The following is a 12,616-nucleotide window of genomic DNA, read 5'->3' on the forward strand; positions in this document are numbered from 1 at the left end:
GGTGCTGGAACCCAACCCTTGTTCCTGTTAAGCTGGAAGCTTAAAGGAGCAGGAGGAAACTGCCAAGTCCGCCCAAAAAATGTACAAGTAAATCTGGGGAAAATTTGATAAATTTGAAGCAGATTTGCTGTAGTTTTGCCAATTCATGGGAATCCGTATTGATATCTGTCTACTGCGGATCCTGCTCGAACTTTGAGCAGATCTGCAATATAAGGAATATGCTTCAGATTTTTGGGAAAAATCCAGTAGATAGCTGTATTTCTATTATGGATGTAATAGACAAGAGAGGATTTGGAATGAATGTATAAGGAAATATATATTCTGTGAAGGAGAAATTCAGTGTTATAAAGGTGGAAAAAAAAACCCCATGTAAATATAAGAATCCTGAAAGAAGCTTTTCAGTATTGACCTACTGGAAAAAGAGAACCAGGGAAACTGAGGAAAGGATGGATTGATGGTGATCTATCATGAAGCCAGAACCTATGAAAGATGGCGGTGGTGATTTTTTGAGAAAAAAAACGTTTGACAAACCATAACGCTTTTGTGGGTTGTACAAACCAGTTGGCGAGCCTTTCTTAAAAAGTGGGCCCAGCTTTAGTTATGACCAGGTTCTGCCGTTTTTGCTTTTGCCATGCCTTAGGTCTCCAGTTTGATTCCTTGATTGGGGCAGCTGGAGCCGGGGAGTAATGGTCATAGCTTAAGGGTGACCCCTAGTGGCTGGGTTCCAGAAGGGGTCTTGATGCATGGCTCCAGCCCAGGACCTTCACCTCAGTGACGACTAAACATGTTGAGAGGGGATATAAATAAATTAAATAAAAAATCCCCATGCAGCTGAAGGTTCCTGGCGCTAGATCTTGGTCTTGGAAGTGCAAAGGAGCAGGAGGAAACAGGTCTCAGTCAAGCATTGCAGCGTGATGCACCATGGACGCGACATTTTCAAATTCTTATGCAAAAGATTTAGAAACGGCTAAAAGACTAGAGAGAGAGTGGAAGGCATAACACAATGGACAGGAGGAAATGGCACTGGGATAAAAACCAGGTTTATTATTTATGAAGTGTTCAAATTACCATTTTACCAACCTTGACAGTGTCCCTTGAAGCTTTGTGAGGGAATAGTTGCTTATCAGAACTATAGCATTTTTCTTGAAATATATTTTTGTCTCCTGACTGCCATATGGCTTTGAAATCCTATTTTGATTTGTAAATTAATAAAACTTCATCACCAAACCCCAGTTGCAAAGAAAAGCAAGCTGCCTCATGGCTGATAAGATGCTTGGCCTTTCTACATTCAAACCAATGTAGAAAAACAAACTCGATGTTAACTTAAAAGAAAAGTTCTGTATACTGCCATGTTCTGCCTTGCTTTGCTTTGCCTTTCTTAACAATGGAAATGTATAGTGCATTTATTCAGAACCTTCTAGCTCTCTCGTGCTTCCCTAACCTTCTGCCCATTCTAGTTTTCATGATATCTGATTTCTCGTGGCAGATTTTTGAAGATTCTGTGCCAAGTGTTAGTAAATTCCGTGGAAGTGTTTTAAAAATTTTGCAACAATTATGTGGTAAATTTACTTAATTTTGCAAAAAGATTCACACCTCGGGTTATGCAAATAGATATTTTTTTTTTAAGTTTTAAGAGAAGTCACAATTTCTCTAAACCATATTTCAACTATATATAAATTCAAAATTTACCAAGTACACAAATGAGTTATCAAGTAAAACATGTATGTTGTAAACTTTTATCTATGAAATCTTACGGTGTTTTGGGTTTTTTTTACTGAAATACAGTGCAACCATCCTCCTTATATTTTCATGAGATAGTCCTTCTCTTTCTGAGTCTATGAGCTTATGTGTGCTGAAAATGCCCTCTGTATTGGCACTTTTTCATTCTGTTAATTACACAGAAACATGGGTGCAGATATATTGGGCACATAATACCAAAAAAGGGTTGAATTAGCACAAGCTTGAGACTTGTTGGCTATAGTGCTGCTCATCAAGGCTTCTATGGATTGAAGTGAATTCATTGTTGCAGACTTTCAAGCCTTTGTAGCTGGTTTATGGTTGACCACTTATGCAGGTGCAAGAACCTTTGTATAAAGATGAAATTCTTTTATCCAGAAATTATATGAAATTATATCAACATCATCTTTGGTTTGATAAGGATTTAGAAGAGCTTTGAGGAATCAAACATTCTGACTGCTTCCTCTGTTCACCCCTGCCCCTTCTGTTCACTGTAGGACAGGAGGAAGTGGGTGGGATACCCTGCAGGCTGGAGCAGGAACAGAGAGAGAGAGCTGAGACTGAAAGCAGGCAGGCACCCTGTAGCTTTCTTCAAAAGATTACATTAAGAAGTGGGAAAGATTCAGGAACCTTACTTCTGGAGCAGGTTGTCAATTATGCAGTAACAAATTAATTATGTACCTTCTCCCGCAACTGACTGCACAATCGCAGGAACCTAGGAGCACACTCTGGGACCAGTGCAATAATAGTGCGCAGAAGACGAGCGCTCAGTGTTCAGCTCCTGTTTTCCTAACGCACGCCCAGCCACTTCTCCTGGGTGCGCGATTCAATGAGGAGTGGTGCTGAAAAGGAGGCTGTAGGGAAAAATGTGCATCCCTAGCACTTCCTCAGTATCGGCTCCCAGGAGAGCAGGCTGTCAATCGGGTTGGAAAAACGGATGCTGAATCCACGAGCGTCTGTTTTCTCCCACTACCAGCATAGACACGCATAAAGTACATGGCCTGGACCGTGTATCTTATGTGTGTATTCGACATTAAGAATTTCTTTTTTCAAAAACTTTTAAAAAAATTAAATACTGCTTTTTTAAAATTCCTCCTACTTAGTATGTGCCCCTTAAATTAAAATTTTCGCATTGCAAGGGCGCATTGGCCTCGAGGAAAATTCATTGGATCATGGGGATTAGCTAAGAGCCTCATCTACATGAATTTAAATGAGATGAGCACTACTAGCAACGCAGTAATTTGGACACATGTTATTGACGTGCTAATCCCTGTATTGGATCATAGAAACATAGAAATGAGGGCAGAAGAAGACCAAACGGCCCATCCAGTCTGCCCAGCAAGCTTCACACATTTTTTCTCTCATACTTATCTGTTTCTCTTAGCTCTTGGTTCTATTTCCCTTCCACCCCCACCATTAATGTAGAGAGCAGTGATGGAGCTGCATCCAAGTGAAATATCAAGCTTGATTAGTTAGGGGTAGTAGGGGTAGTAACCGCCGCAATAAGCAAGCTACACCCATGCTTATTTGTTTTACCCAGACTATGTTATACAGCCCTTATTGGTTGTTTTTCTTCTCCCCTGCCGTTGAAGCAGGGAGCTATGCTGGATATGCTTGAAGTATCAGTTTTTTCTTCTCCCATGCTGTTGAAGCAGAGAGCCATGCTGGATATGCATTGAAATTGAAGTATCAGGCACATTTGGTTTGGGGTAGTAACTGCCGTAACAAGCCAGCTACTCCCCGCTTTGTGAGTGTGAACCCTTTTTTCTTCTCCCCTGCCGTTGAAGCAGAGAGCTCTGCTGGATGTGTGTAGTATTAGTTTTTCTTCTCCCCTGCCGTTGAAGCAGAGAACTATGCTGTATATGCATTGAAATTGAAGTATCAGGCTTATTTGGTTTGGGGTAGTAACCGCCGTAACAAGCCAGCTACTCCCCTCTTTGTGAGTGCAAATCCTTTATTCCACATTTCCTCTTGCTGTTGAAGCTAGAACGATGTTGGAGTCACAGTAAGCATGTGTACGTTTATTGAATAAGGGTATTGTCTCCAGGCAGTAGCCATCATTCTGGCGAGTCACACACTCTTCATTGGCGGCCTCTTGACTTTATGGATCCACAGTGTTTATCCCACGCCCCTTTGAAGTCTTTCACAGTTCTGGTCTTCACCACATCCTCCAGAAGGGCATTCCAGGCATCCACCACCCTCTCCGTGAAGAAATACTTCCTGACATTGGTTCTGAATCTTCCTCCCTGGAGCTTCAAATCGTGACCCCTGGTTCTGCTGATTTTTTTCCTACGGAAAAGGTTTGTCGTTGTCTTTGGATCATTAAAACCTTTCAAGTATCTGAAAGTCTGTATCATATCGCCTCTGCTCCTCCTTTCCTCCAGGGTGTACATATTTATATTCTTCAATCTCTCCTCGTACGTCATCCGATGAAGATCCTCCACCTTCCTGGTCGCCCTTCTCTGTACCGCTTCCATCTTGTCTTTGTCTTTTTGTAGATACGGTCTCCAGAACTGAACACAGTTCTCCAGGTGAGGCCTCACCAAGGACCTGTACAAGGGAATAATCACTTCCCTTTTCTTACTCGATATTCCTCTCTCTATGCAGCCCAGCATTCTTCTGGCTTTTGCTATAGCCTTGTCGCATTGTTTTGCAGACTTCATATCATTAGACACTATCACCCCAAGGTCCCTCTCCTGCTCCGTGCACATCAGCCTTTCCCCCCCCCCCCCCCCCCATCGAATACAGTTCATTCGGATTTCCACTCCCCATATGCATGACTTTGCACTTCTTGGCATTGAATCTCAGCTGCCATATCTTCGACCACTCTTCCAGTTTCCTTAGATCCCGTCTCATTCTCTCCACTCCTTCCGGCGTGTCCACTCTGTTGCAGATCTTAGTGTCATCCGCAAAAAGACAAACCTTGCCTTCTATCCCGTCTGCAATGTCGCTCACAAAGATATTGAACAGGACCGGTCCCAACACTGATCCTTGCGGTACACCACTTAAAGCCGCTCTCTCTTCAGAGAAGGTTCCATTTACCATCACACATTGTCTTCTGTCCGTCAACCAATTTGCAATCCAGGTCACCACCTCGGCACTCACTCCTAAGCTTCTCGTTTTATTCACCAGTCTCCTGTGCGGAACCGTGTCAAAAGCTTTGCTGAAATCCAAGTATATGATATCGAGCGCTCTTCCTTGATCCAATTCCTTGGTTACCCAGTCAAAAAAGTCAGTCAGATTTGTCTGACAGGATCTTCCCCTGGTGAATCCATGTTGCCTCTGGTCCATCAGTTCTCCGGACTGTAGATAGTTCACTATTCTCTTTCAGCAGTGACTCCATTACTTTTCCCACCACCGAAGTGAGGCTGACCGGTCTGTAGTTGCCAGCCTCCTCCCTGTTCCCACTCTTGTGAAGCGGGACCACCACCGCTCTTCTCCAATCACTTGGGGATTATGGATGCGCGTCAAGCTGTGCGCAGCAGCTAGCTCACAGTATTGCATCGGCCCTTCTGTAGTTAATATGCCTGAAATAAATTTGCATGCACTGCCTTCATTCAGATGGACTGAACCAAATCACAGTGAACCTAGAAGATGTGGTAGGCCTGATTGACAAACTGAAGAGTAGTAAATCACCTGGACCAGATGGCATACACCCCAGAGTTCTGAAGGAACTAAAAAAATGAAATTTCAGACCTATTAGTAAAAATTTGTAACCTATCATTAAAATCATCCATTGTGCCTGAAGACTGGAGGATAGCTAATGTAACCCCAATATTTAAAAAGGGCTCCAGGGGCGATCCGGGAAACTACTGACCGATTAGCCTGACTTCGATGCCAGGAAAAATAGTGGAAAGTGTTGTAAACATCAAAATCACAGAACATATAGAAAGACATGGTTTAATGGAACAAAGTCAGCATGGCTTTACCCAAGGCAAGTCTTGACTCACAAATCTGCTTCACTTTTTTGAAGGAGTTAATAAACATGTGGATAAAGGTGAACCGGTAGATGTAGTGTACTTGCATTTTCAGAAGGCGTTTGACAAAGTTCCTCATGAGAGGCTTCTAGGAAAAGTAAAGTCATGGGATAGGTGGTGATGTCCTTTCGTGGATTACAAACTGGCTAAAAGGCAGGAAATAGAGAGTAGGATTAAATGGACAATTTTCTCAGTGGAAGGGAGTGGGCAGTGGAGTGCCTCAGGGATCTGTATTGGGACCCTTACTTTTCAATATATTTATAAATGATCTGGAAAGAAATATGACGAGTGAGGTAATCAGATTTGCAGATGATACAAAATTGTTCAGAGTAGTTAAATCACAAGCAGACTGGAAAATTGGGCATCAAAATGGCAGATGAAATTTAATGTGGATAAGTGCAAGGTGATGCATATAGGGAAAAATAACCCTTGCTGTAGTTACACAATGTTAGGTTCCATATTAGGTGCTACTACCCAAGAAAGAGATCTAGGCGTCATAATGGATAACACATTGAAATCGTCGGTTCAGTGTGCTGTGGCAGTCAAAAAAGCAAACAGAATGTTGGGAATTATTAGAAAGGGAATGGGGAATAAAACGGAAAATGTCATTAAGCCTCTGTTTCGCTCCATGGTGAGACCGCACCTTGAATACTGTGTACAATTCTGGTCACCGCATCTCAAAAAAGATATAATTGCGATGGAGAAGGTACAGAGAAGGGCTACCAAAATGATAAAGGGGATGGAACAGCTCCCCTATGAGGAAAGACTAAAGAGGTTAGGACTTTTTAGCTTGGAGAAGAGACGACTGAGGGGGGGATATGATAGAGGTGTTTAAAATCATGAGAGGTCTAGAACGGGTAGATGTGAATCGGTTGTTTACTCTTTCGGATAATAGAAAGACTAGGGGGCACTCCATTAAGTTAGCATGGGGCACATTTAAAACTAATCGGAGAAAGTTCTTTTTTACTCAACGCACAATTAAACTCTGGAATTTGTTGCCAGAGGATGTGGTTAGTGCAGTTAGTATAGCTGTGTTTAAAAAAGGATAGGATAAGTTCTTGGAGAAGTCCATTTCCTGCTATTAATTAAGTTGACTTAGAAAATAGCCACTGCTATTACTAGCAGCAGTAACATGGAATAGACTTAGTTTTTGGGTACTTGCCAGGTTCTTATGGCCTGGATTGGCCACTGTTGGAAACAGGATGCTGGGCTTGATGGACCCTTGGTCTGACCCAGCATGGCATGTTCTTATGTTCTTATATTATGCATATTCATTTTGGATATCCTGAAGACCAAACTGGCCAAGCAGATCCCATGAACTGGGGTTGAGAAACTATAATGTAATATTTTACTGTATGATATTAGTCACATTTGGTATAGAATTATTTTCACTATGAGTTGAGATTCTGTTGTGCAGTTTTAAATATTCATTTCATGTGTATTTGTGCCTGTACAGTGTTATGCAACTTGTTTCAATAAATCTCTACATGAATAAAAATGGAGATTACCTCTCTGGTAAAAAAGTGAACATGACATCTTTCTGCAGTTTTTTTTATGCAAAATGACTATTTGCTGAGTTAACAAATTGAAACTAATAATAAAAGTGAATATGGCTTGAGCAAAAATGTGGCCGCTTTCAGTGAGTACTTTGACAGAAACGACAGCTTGCAAACATTGCCCATAGCCAGCAAAGAGCCTTTTTCTTCTCACTTTGGAATTTTCCCCCACTCTTTCTTGCAGATCTCGTATTCTTACATGCACACAATCCCTACAGAATTTCAATAATAACACTGGTAAACAAAGGTTTTGTTTCCTTCAGGCTTTTTGGTGTTCCAAATAGATTTTTTGATGCTGATCACAGATATTACTTTGAAACTTGCACATCATGTAAGGTTTTTGAGAAACAGCCAATTTTGTGTTACAATAATTGAGAAATTTTAAAACATAATATCGCGTAAATATATTTTCTTGCTGGACAGTAGTTTTTATGATTTTTAAAATTCATGTCGTATTTTTGATGGTCATAAGCAACGTAACATGTAACAGAGACTAACTTTTTAAAAAATACACCAAGAAACTCTGCCTGATCCTGCCAGAACTTGCTCGGGCAAGCTTGGTTGCAAGATTCCAACAAATGTTTCCATGCATAAGTGAGACCAAGATAAAAGAAGGTGTTTTCGTTGGCCCACAAATCCGAACTGTGATGGACAGCCACTTTGATGGTCTTCTGCAGGGTACATAAAATGTTGGCGGGCAGCCTTCAAGAATGTCATTTGTAACTTTCTAGGCAACTATAAGGCAGCAGGCTATGTCGAACAGGTTGAAAATCTGCTTCAGGCATACAAATTGATGAAGTGCAACGTCATTGAAGATACATTTTCTTCATTCCCACTTGGACTTCTTCCCAGACAACCTTGGCGCTGTGAGTGACGAACATGGTGAAAGGTTTCATCAAGACATTGTCAAAATGGAGAAATGGTATCAAGGCAAGTGGAACTCCTCCATGCTGGGTGACTGTTGTTGGACTCTCATCTGCGAAGCGTCAGACAGTGATAACAAATGAAAATCTGCAGCAAAACATTTTTAGTTTTGTTTTCTGGTGCTCACATTGCCATTATAGCTTATGCCGCTACAGACACATAACAATGCTTAATGTATATCACACTTTTCTGGCAAACGGCTCGTGATACAGACATAATAAATGCATATTTGTGTTCAGCTTGTTAAAATCGACTTGTTTCACCGAAGGTTGTGGAGGAAATAGAATGTTCCCAGAAATTTGTTTACCAGTGTAATCAAGTCTGGGGACCGTGAAGGCCGTGCCAAACTCTTCATCTTTCCTATTAAGGTCTTCATGGTTGGTTTTGAGCTATATTTTGGATCATTGTCTTGCCGAAATATCCATCCTCATTTTAGCTTCAAGCTTGTTTTTTTGGTTTTTTTTTTAAACGTATGTTTTAGGCTGACCTAGATTTTGTTTTATTTTACATATTTTAGTTGATGGCTTTTGTGATGGGGGTGGTAGAAAAGTTTCGCTTTTACGGTTCTCCCATACAGACCATTATTTTGTACGCAGGACTGTACTGGAGCCCTGTGGGCAGTTACTGCAGTGGCAGCTGAACTTTTCTGCAGGTCATTTGCAGTGATGCGCGGATTCTGTTTTGCAAATCTGACCAATCCGTAGGCAGTTTTATGTGTCATAGCTCGCTTTCACTTTACCAGTTCCATGTAACTTCCCTTTATTAACAATGTTTTGGATAATTGTAATTGCTAGTCGAAAGCTTTTGGAGATTTTTTTTTATAGTCTTTCCCTGCTTTGTAAGGGTGAATTATCTTCATTTTCAAGTGCTGAGACAGCTGAAAGTAGTCCAGACCAACAATTATAGCCTGAAAGGTTAGAAGGGTCAGAGTATTTCTTCAACCATGGAATTGTCTTCACCTAACAAGTCAATCAACTTTTTGGACCTTATTAACAACTTTTTTTTTTTTTAAAGTAGTAATGAATCAACATGAAAGCTGTCCAAAATTTTGCACTGGATATATTCACTTTTTTATTGTTTTATATCTTTCAAAATCAACAAATAAATAGTAATTTTGCTTTAAAAATTTGCAGAAAGCTGCCCTGTTTAATTTTGTATCATGTAGAGTTTGATCAGGGGTGCCCAAACCTTTGTCCACAATTGTGTGTGTGTGTGTATATATGTATATATATATATATATATATGGAGAGAGAGAGAGAGAGATAGATATATATAGATATTTATATTGATGAGTAACACCATTGATATCTTAACCAGTAAGACTGCAATTAATTTAAGCTCAGACATATTCTTACATGCATGCAATCCCTACAGAATTTCAATAATAGTCAAGTCTGGGGACTATTACCAAATACAAATACAATTTTTCAAAACAGCAGATACATCACATCCAATAATTTAAACTAACAAGGATAAAAGAAAAATCTCCCACTCTCTATAACTGGGAAGTTTAGATTTCCAGTCCTCCTGACTTTGTTGTAGATTGGAGGAGGGAGCACAAACTTTAACCTCTCTCACACACATATATACAGGTACTGTCACACATGCACATAAAAGTGCGCAGGCACTCTCTCTCATAGACACACACACACACACACACACCCTCTCTTTCCTAGCGTGTAGTGATGGACTCAGGACCAATGGGTATAGTGTACTCCTGTTAGCAGTTGGAGACAGATCAGATTTCAATCTGACGTCAGCCCCTAGTACATATACCCCTGCAGGAAGTGCAGCTCTTCAGTATTTTCCGCTCCATAGCAGTTAGGGACAATCTGCACGCTCTCACAGCGTTTGAACCAAATCCAAAGAAGAAAACCAAAATTAAAGGGGAAAACCTACCTGAAGACGAGCCCCGCACTCCTGCGGTGATACCCTCGGGTCCCTCCCCCAGTTGAGATTCCCGAGGTGATTTCCGTGGTCCCTCGGAGGTGAGCCTCGGTCCGGTGGCCGAATCGCGGCAAGGACCTAGCCCCCGATCCTCTGGCGCGGCTGAGAGGCAGCGGGTGCACCCCTCGAGTGCGGCGGTGAAGGTATTGGCCCTCTCCCTCCGCAGCCGGAGACCGCCCGGAATGTAACCGGGAAGCGCCGAAGACAAGGTAAGGTGGAAATCTGCTGTTTGAATCCGGTCTCTGAGGATCGAGGAGGAGCACAGGTCACCGATCGGAACCAGTGCCACCGGGTTGATCCGCCCTAGCAGGGCCAGGCCCTGGCTATTTCCAAGGGTCTGCCCACGTGGAGATCCTCCGAGGAGGTCGCCATATTACCCCGCATGCTCACTGTCGCCATCTTGGCCCTATTCGCAGCGCCGCCCGCCTGCCTTTCGAGCCGAGCGCACAAATCGAGCTAAGCGCACAAAAATCCTTGTGCGCATAAGTTGCACGCACATAAAACCTTGCGCGCATAAGTTGCACGCACAGAGTTGGGTGCATATCTAAGGCTAGGTGCATATCTGCTCGCACATCTCAGGCGCACTGGAGCGCACAAGAGCTTACGCGTCCACAGACATGGCACCTCCAGAAACAGGAATAAAAGCTCGAGGCATCTGCCCTGCATGCCTCATCAGAGCCGCACAGAGCGAGGAGGCCGACGCCCTGTGCGCACACTGTGAGGAGGCCCTGGGAGATCCAGGTCAGGGCCAGTCCCACCCAGGGCCCAGTGCTAGCTCCTCAGGGGGTACCCCGGACCTAGCAGGCCCCAGTGGGTCCCCCCCACAGATGGGGACCCCTAGAGAACCTGCACCCCTCAACTTAGACCCAGCGTCAATATCTTGGGTGGAGTTATTCAAGGGGATTCACGCCTTTGTAAAGATGCAAACTGCACCTCTGGCTGATAAGCCACATGCTCCACCGGAGGACCCTCAGGCCCCAGGACCCTTGAGGCCCAGGGACAGGCTCCCACCACCCAGAAGCCCCGCCTACGGGGACACGGATTTCTCCAAAGAGGAAGTTGAGCCCCTGGAGGAGGGGGAACTTCCCTCGGGGACAGAGCCTCACCAAACCATGAGATGCTTCTTCACAAAGGACGAGCTCCCGGACCTCGTATCCCAATGTCTAACGGAACTCGCTATCCCGGGCCAAGGCACCTCGGGGGAACCTAGAACGAACCCCCTGCTGGAGGGCCTTCACCAGACATCTCGCCATTTTCCTCTCTTACAGGCGGCACAACAGCTAATTGACCTGGAATGGAATGCCCCAGAGTCCATATTCAAAGGGGGATGAGCCTTGTCAGCCATGTACCCTCTGGACCCAGCGACCAAGGAGCTTCTGGCATGCCCTAGAGTGGACGCCATAGTCTGCGCGGTTGCCAAGCGCACTACCATCCCAGTGGAGGGAGGAGCAGTGCTCAAGGATGCACATGACCGGCGCCTGGAGGCCATCCTAAAACAGTCATTTGAAGTGGCAGCCATGTCACTGCAGATTGTGGCCTGCTGCACCGTGGTGACACGTGCCTGCCTATCACAAGCCAGGAACAACACTCCGGGAGAAGACATGGAACCAGCAGTATCATTCCTCACTGACGCTGCCTCCGATCTAGTGCACACAGCAGCCAGTGGAGTCCGTCCGCAGTGGCGGCCAGGAGACAACTCTGGCTTCGAAGTTGGTCGGCTGATGCCTCTTCCAAGACGCGCCTCACGAGGATGCCCTTCAAAGGATCCCTCCTGTTCGGCAGCGAACTAGAAAAACTGGCCAACAAATGGGGCAACTCCCCATTACCACGCCTGCCGGAAGACAAGACGAAGAGAAACCAGCGTCCCTTCCACAGGTCCGCCAGGGGCAGAAACTCGCAGCACTTCAACCCTTACAAGAGCAACTATCAAGCATCCCGCCCTACAGGCAGGAACCAGTCCTTTTGGACCAAGCACAACAAGAGGGGAGCCATCTCGGGGACAGGCCCCAGCCGCGCCCCACAATGAGAATCAGCCGATCCATCCAAGGGAAGAAGCCATAGGGGGTAGACTAGCCCTATTCTTCCGCAGATGGGTCGAGATAACTTCGGATAAGTGGGTCCTAGCCATCATCCGGGAGGGGTACTACCTGGATTTCCTTCGTACCCCTCCGGACAGGTTCATGGAATCCCCCTGCCACGACCTCCTCAAGAGGGCGGCAGTGGAAGCTACTCTATCCAGACCTCTGGCCCTCGAGGCCATAACCCCGGTGCCTACACAGGAAATGAATACTGGGCATTATTTATTTATTTATTTATTTATTTATTTGAGGTTTTTTTTACTCCGTCTATTTTTTTTGTACCCAAGAAAGAGGGTACATTCAGGCCTATCCTGGACCTTAAGTTGACCTCAAGTCTGTCAACCGCCACCTAAGGATCCCCCGCTTCCGCATGGAAACCGTACGATCCGTCATACGC

The 12,616-nt window shown here is 44.2% G+C and overlaps 1 protein-coding gene across 3 annotated transcripts in view; it reads left to right on the top strand.

Moving 5' to 3' along the window:
• ARID1B (AT-rich interaction domain 1B) overlaps nt 1–12,616 on the top strand; it is a 1,291,555-nt gene that overhangs the window by 235,419 nt on the left and 1,043,520 nt on the right. The gene's annotated exons all lie outside the window — the stretch shown is intronic.

This window comes from Rhinatrema bivittatum, chromosome 3, assembly GCF_901001135.1.
Source record: "Rhinatrema bivittatum chromosome 3, aRhiBiv1.1, whole genome shotgun sequence".
Lineage (NCBI taxonomy): Eukaryota > Metazoa > Chordata > Amphibia > Gymnophiona > Rhinatrematidae > Rhinatrema > Rhinatrema bivittatum.